Source organism: Muntiacus reevesi, chromosome 9 (genome assembly GCF_963930625.1).
Source record: "Muntiacus reevesi chromosome 9, mMunRee1.1, whole genome shotgun sequence".
Classification (NCBI taxonomy): domain Eukaryota; kingdom Metazoa; phylum Chordata; class Mammalia; order Artiodactyla; family Cervidae; genus Muntiacus; species Muntiacus reevesi.
In genome coordinates, this window is record NC_089257.1 from 43210948 (window position 1) to 43218959 (window position 8012).

The following is an 8012-nucleotide window of genomic DNA, read 5'->3' on the forward strand; positions in this document are numbered from 1 at the left end:
TTCAAGGACTGTATAGTCCATGGGGTCGCAAAGAGTCAGACATGACTGAGTGACTTTCACTTCACTTCACTTCAAATACGAAAATATCATTTCAAAAACTTTTATCAAATAAGCCTGGGCCACTTTTACCTGTTCCAGACAAAGCTTTCCTCAAAATGTAGATAACTGTATAGGAAAAGAGTAGTCTTTCCCATCCGAATATGTTTTGTATTTGAAAATTATACTCACAATTAAAATAAGTCAAATACCTACTCTTATATAATAGACAGAGACTTACATACTCTTTAATAACTCGTTATATGTCTTGTGCTCAGTGGTGTCCAACTATTTGTAACCCCATGCTCTGTAGCCTGCCAGGCTCCTCTGATTTTCCTGGCCAGAACACTGGAGTGGGTTGCCATTTCCTCCTCCAGGGGATCTTCCTGACCCAAGCATCAAATTTGCATCTTTTGCATCTCCTGCTTTAGCAGGCAGATTCTTTACTCTTTTCATCTATTGTGTTGGGTCTTAAGAATTTTTCTTCTTGTTTATTAGAGTTTTTCTTTTTAATGTTGGTGACTTTATACCCTGTCTATAATGCATTCCTTGAGGAAAGAGGTTATTTTGAAAGGTTCTATCACTATTCTTCCAAACATAAGCACCTATACACAACAATTATGTATTTTGTGTTTATGTGCAGAAAATTTGTATTTTAAAGATTTTTTAACATCACATTTATGCTCAACATTTATTCTTCTTTGAGTGAGCTCTTCTCAGCCCTGGGATTCAGTGTCAAGTAGAAGAAAGAACTGTGCTAGGTGCCAGGATAGTGAGTTAAAGCCAGGATCTACTACTTATTCAATGAATTCTAGATGTTGCATAGTCCCAGTGAATTTCATTTCCTATTCATCTGTAAGGAAGATGAAGATGATATAAACAGTTCAGTTCAATAGCTCAGTCATGTCTGACTCTTTGCGACCCTGTGGACTGCAGCATGCCAGGCTTCCCTGTCCATCACCAAATCCTAGAGCTTGCTTAAATTCATGTCCATCGAGCTGGTGATGCCATCCAACCACTTCATCTTCTGTCATCCCCTTCTCCTCCTTCCTTCAATCTTTCCCAGCATCAGGGTCTTTTCTAAGGGGCCAGTTCTTTGCATCAGGTGGTCAAAGTATTGAAGTTTCAGCTTCAGCATCAGTCCTTCCAATGAATGTTCAGGACTGATTTCCTTTAGGATTAACTGATTGGATCTCCTTGCAGTCCAAGGGACTCTCAAGAGTCATCTCCAGCACCACAGCCCAAAATCATCAATTCTTTGGCGCTCAGCTTTCTTCATGGTCCAATTCTCACATCCATACATGACTACTAGAAAATATATTTATTATAGTAAGCATTCAATGAATGTTTAGTTCATTTTTCTTTCCACAATGCTTTCTGCATCCTAAAGACAATATAATGAGAGTTAAGGAAAGAAATTATTAGCATTTATCATGTGGAGGAGAAAACAGGAGAAGTTTTGGGTTCTGGATCTTTGTTAGAATTCTGAATCTTCTCTATATTATTTTGACTTTGGGCAAGTTACTTCATCTCTCTATGTCTCAACTTTCTCATATTTAAAAGAAAATACTAATAGTACTTTTCTTCTAATGATTTAATGAGAAATATATATTATATAGTATGTATGAGATATACATATATGTATATATTCACATATATATAATTTAATAGTACTTGGCATATAATAAATGCTTTACAAAATAGCTTTACTTGTATTGTTGCTTTAATTAATAGCTCATCCAACTCAATAACTCATCACCTCATAATTAATATAAGGTTGTCTTGATTTGAATTGATGCTTTTGAACTGTGGTGTTGGAGAAGACTTTTGAGAGTCCCTTGGACTGCAAGGAGATCCAACCAGTCCATCCTAAAGGAAATCAGTCCTGACTGAAAAGACTGATGTTGAAGCTGAAACTCCAATACTTGGGCCACTTGACGCAAAGAACTGACTCATTTGAAAAGACCCTGATGCTGGGAAAGTTGAAGGCAGGAGAAGGGGATGACAGAGGATGAGATGGTTGGATGTCATCACCGACTTGATGGACACGAGTTTGAGTAATCTCCGGGAACTTGTTGATGGACAGGGAAGCCTGGTGTGCTGCAGTCCACGGGGTCGCAAAGAGTCGGACACGACTGAGTGACTGAACTGAACTGATTATATATATATATGTATGTATTATATGTTTCATGCAATAAACTCCAATTTCATTTTTCTAATGAGAAAAAAGAAGAAAATAAGAAACAAAAATTTTAGTTTAATGTTTTAACCTAATGTTTACAATAATTGATTTCAAACAAATACAATTTTGAAATATCAAAATTAAGTACATTTAAAAATCTCTGAGGGCCTCCCTGGTGCCCCAGTGGTTAACAATCTGCTTTGCTATGCTGCAGGCTCTGGTTCAATCCCTGGTCCGGGAAGATCCGAACATTCTGTAGGCAACCAAGCCCATGTGCCACAACTACTGAAGCCCAGCTGCTCTAGAGCTTGTGTTCCACAGCGAAAGCCTGTGTGTTCAGTTGCGTCTGACTTTCTGTGACTCCATGAGCAAGGCTCCTCTGTCCATGGGATTATCACAGCAAGAATACTGAAGTGGGTTGCCATTTCCTCCTCCAGGGGATCTTTCCCACCCTGGGACTGAACCCATGTCTTCTGTGGCTCCTGCATTGGTAGATGGATTCTTTACCACCGAACCACCAGGGAAGCTTATTATTAAATACAACTCAATTATGCTTCAGTTCAATTCTCCTAATTATTTTTAATTGGTGAGTAAGCATGTTTTGCTTTAAATTGTGATGGAAAAGTAAAGATCACTGAGGCTGAGACCTCACTATCAATTGGCCTCTTGTATTATTGAAGCCTACTAATCTTTAAAGGTTTCCCATGTATACTAAAAACCAGTAAATTGCACACTATAAAGTGGTGAATCTTATGTTTTGTGAATCTCAACTTAATAAAAAAGTTAAATAACATGATCAATATCATACAAATAATAAATGATAAGTGTTTAACTTAATGGGGCTTACCAGGTAGTGTTAGTGGTAAAGAACTTGCTTGTCAATACAGGAGACATAAGAAATGTGGGTTTGATCCCTGAGTGGGGAAGATCCTCACTGGAGGATGGCATAGCCACCCATTCCAATATTCTTTCCTAGAGACTCCCAAGAACAGAGGAGCCTGACAGGACACGGTCCACAAGATGGTCCACAGGATGACTGAAGCATCTTAGCACACAGGCATGCACTATTCTTTAAAATCCTGTTACAGTTCTTTCTTGCTTAGGACACACATTTCTTCCTCTTCCCACTTTCTGATTGGTGGTGCAGCGTTCTAGACTTGGAATGACTGAATGTATTTGAATTGACATTAAAGGGGTTTTTTCTGGCTCCTCTTGCCACTTCCTCAGCCCCAGAAGCTTTTCTTACTTTCTGTTCTCTTCTGCACATGCAGGTATAGGTAAGTGAAGCCAGGCGGCCTTCACCCTCCCTTCAAAAGGATTTGCCTCCCCCACCAGACTTCAGTAGTTGGCTGATGTTGGGTAGAGATGTGTAGAGAATTTCGCAGGTTTAAAGTGTAACCCAAGCTTGTGGAGAAAGCACAGAAAAGCTGATCCCTGGCCATGAAGTGGTTGTGTAAAGGTCATTGTCCACCAGACTCTGACCCAGGAAGATAAACGGGATGGGAGAGGCAGCTTCTTGGATTAAGGCATTAATTCCTTGAATAAAGGAATTCAGTCATGAGATAAGAAGAGATTGAGAGGCCAGCAGCTCACATTTCTTTCTCTTTTTGCTGCAGGAACCCAGTTTCTTTTCTTTTTTTTAAATTTAAATTAGCACTTTATTGAAATATAACTTATATACCATATACTACCTAAAAAGAGAGGCCTTTTGTTCCTACTGTCTCCTAGGTATAACTGATATACCACACTAGCACACCATTGTATCAGATATCAGTCTGTCCTGGTTTTACTTCTTTAAGTCTCTGGATATAAGTGCAGTACAATTCTCAGTATTCTAGAGTTCAAATTGTCTCAAGTCTTTCCTATAGTTCAAAGGAACATACAGTCTTTGCCTCCTCAGCTAAAGCCAAAGCTTCATAGAGGATAAATCACCCTGCCATTCTGGTGAGTAGAGGAAGAGTTAAAAGAAATCAGAGGACAAACTCACTAGCCTGGCAATAATTCCACAGGAGAGGCTTTTATAGTGAGTGACTAAGTATGAAAAAACTCTAGAAATTCCATGATCTAAGGATCTCATATGGCCCGAGGGCAAGACTTGAATTCTTTCGACAGTGATGGAAAGCTTAGGTCATAATACTACAACTCCCAGAATGGTTCCCTCAGAATAGGGCTTCCCTCATAGCTCAGTCGGTAAAGAAATAGCCTGCAATGCAGAAAACACCCGGGTTTGATTCCTGGGTTGTGAAGATCCCCGGAAAAGGAAATGGCAACCCATTTCAGTATTCTTGCCTGGAGAATCACATGGACAGAGCAGCCTAGCAGGCTACAGGCCATGGGATCACAAGAGTCCGACACGACTTAGCAACTAAACCACCACCACAGACCGGTTCCGGATTTGAAAAGGCATGTGAGTCAAAGCACCCCAGTGATGAAATCAACAGGCAGAATTTAACGGCTCAGACTGCAATTCCTGTAGCCCCAAAACCAAGTTTTCAGTAATGAAAGTAATGTGAGGACACAGAAAAAGAATCACCAATCCCGAGACTCTTTTTTACTCCATATTCCCCACTGACTTTGAGAACATGCCAAACTTGCTTACTATAGATACTTGCTCACTCCTGCTGATCATGAATCCTTAATACTCAGCTCAGTGACCTGTATCTGCTAACTGCTCAGTAATGCATCTTCTTGACCCTATGATTCCCACAAGGGCTTACTGTGAACTGTGATATAGTTCACAAGACAAAGTGGCTGACACTTCCCACCCCAACCCATCCATATATTCCTTTCTGGGACACTTTTCCCTCCTATGGGAGAAAAGAAAAACAGGTCCAGTCCAGAAATCACAGAACACTGCCCCCTTTCAGAAAGGTTTAGTATTGCAGTCATAAAAGCAAGATCAGGGTCCAGGGAGATTATTTCAGTGATCCAACAGGGGGTCATGAGAAGTTAAAAAATTAATAACTCCAGGTTGCAGAGCCTGACAGACTTGTAGGAGACAAAGAGAAGTCTATATTATTTTATTTCCATGATCTGATCCCTGAAAGGGAAGTCATGTACTTCCTTCCACAAGCTAATTCTGAATAATTAGTACATTATTCTACACTGTAGATATACACATATGAATACAGAAATGATCCCTGGCCTTGAAGAGTTCAATGTGTTATTCTTCAGCCTCTTGTTTCCTATCATTCCATACATAACTCCTTAGGGATATAACTGCATTTTGTGGCTTGAACACTTGTGCAATGTATTGATTCACAAATCTATAGTAAAATCTAGTGGTAACACTTTACTTGGAACTCAGTTTTTTAATCTTCTCTGAACAATATTCAAGATATGCTAGTTTGGTTTAAAAAACAGCAACAACAAATGTGCATTTCCCCCCCCCCAGAAAATTGCTTTGTCTCTGTAATTCCTCACCTTGTGAACAGCTTCACTGTCTATCCAATAGCTTAATGCAAAAACCAATCTTAGAAATTTGGGATTAAAATATACACACTACTGTATATATAATAGGTAACCAACAAGGACCTACAGGGAACCACACTAAATATCTCATAATAACCTATAATGGAGGGGAATGTAAAAAAGAATATATATATAAAACATACATATATGTGCATGTGTGTATTTATATATATGGGCTTCCCTGGTGGCTCAGATGGTAAAGAATCCGCTTGCAGTGCAGGAGAGCTGGGTTGGATCGCTGGGTTGAGAAGATCCCCTGGAGAAGGGCATGGCAACCCTCTCCAGTATTCTTTCCTGGAGAATCTTCATGGACACAGGAGCCTAGTGGGCTACAGTCTATGGGGTTGCAAAGAGTTGGACATGATTGAGAGCTTAAGTACAGCACAGCATAAATATATATATATATATATATATATATATATATATATATGGCTGAATCACTTTGCTGTACATCTGAAACACAACATTGTAAATCAACTATATTTCAACAACAATTTTAAATACAAAAAATCAATTTCAGATTCCTACTTCTTCCTTCCTCCAATATGCTGCCATCAGTGGGCCTAATCATTCCATCAGCAACTTGTTTTACCAGTTCCTTTATATTTTCACTCTACTGCCTTAGTTTAGTTTCATGTGAACTGTTTCAATAGTCATTGATCTCCTTGATATCAGCATTGGGCATTTCCAAGTCCCCAACTATCCAGCCACCCTCGGATCTATCCAAAATACAAATAACTGCATTTTCCATTGCCTTTGAGAGAATAAAATCAACCCCCATGGAATAGATTAATGGGGCTTCCCAGGTGGTGCTAGTGGTAAGGAATCTGCCTGCCAAAGCAGGAGACATAAGAGACATCCCTGGGTTGGGAGCATCCCCTGGAGGACAGCATGGCAACCCACTCCAGTATTCTTGCTTGGAAAATCCCATGGACAGAGAAGCCTCATGGGCTACAGTCCTACACAGGGTTGCAAAAAGTCGGACACAAATAAGGGACTTAGCACACACACACAAAAATAGGAAATAGATGAGCAGGTACATTACAGGACAACAGCTATTCACCTGATCTGCCAGTTAATTTTAGGCAAACAAATGTAAATTGGGGGTCTCAGAGTTTCTTTGTAAAGCAGATATTTCACCTTTCACTAACTTCTCTGTGATAAATTGAATTTCAAGTCCAAAAATCAAATCTATAAAGTCAAATGAAGATACCTTTTTAAGGGGTGGCGGTGAGTGGATTGGGCTTGAATAAAGTAGGGGTTCAAAAATGTGGAATAAGGTGAAGGAAATAAGGAAGATCAAAGAAAACTTGTTAGGAGAACTGAAAGATAAAAAGACATTCTAAAAGCAGCAGTGTAACTTCTACCTTGAAATTCTGGAGTAGCTATTCTCAAAAGAAAAACAATTCAGAGGAAGAAAAGACGCAAGTTGTATTCAATGGAATGTTATAAACTCTTTGGTTTACTAATCCTCATGTTTAAAGAGCTTTTGATGAAATGAATTTTGAGCTAATTCCTGAGCTAGATATCATCCTTTTGAATCTATTCCTTGCTAGATATTGGTCTTCTTTAATATCAAGGCTCTCTTGAACTATTTTTTTTGGTTTTTTGCTCTGTTCCTTCAAGGTGCTTTCCCTGGAAATATCTTTCTTCAGTGGGCTCCTTTGAATATCAGCTCACATTTCTCTTCTTACTAATATTTTTCATCTCTTAATTTTACCTTTTCTTCTGAATAGACTTCATTAAGATGTGAGAGTAAAAGATCTGGCTATACATCATGATTTACTTATCCTTAATTTCCACCTACTCTTTGTCATCAATTTCAGGAAGAGAAAACCAATTATGAACAAATACATTGTCTTCTAGCTATACTTAATAGAATCTAGTTAATCAATTTTCCTCCAAATTAAAGCAATAATTAGACATTTATTTTCCCTGGATTTAGGCACTGTCTGTCACCTCCTGACCTCTTCAACCTGATCAGGGCTGCCAGGTGATCTTTTCTTACATAGCATTTAGACATTCAGATTATTTCATTCCCAACTACACCCTACAATCTCTCTCTCTTTCACACACACAAACTCCTTAATGATTTCCTAACAATGTCAAGACAATCCAGTGAGGATAAGAATATGTTCCTGAGACAACAGGCTATCCACACTCAAAATAATAAAACAGAACCTCTATCTCACACAGTAAAAATGAACTTAAAACAGATCATAGCTCTAAGAGTAAGAGTTAAATTATAAAATCTTTAGAAAAAAATATAGGAGAAAGTCTTCAGGACTTTGGGTTAGGCAAAACCTTCATAGACATGACATCA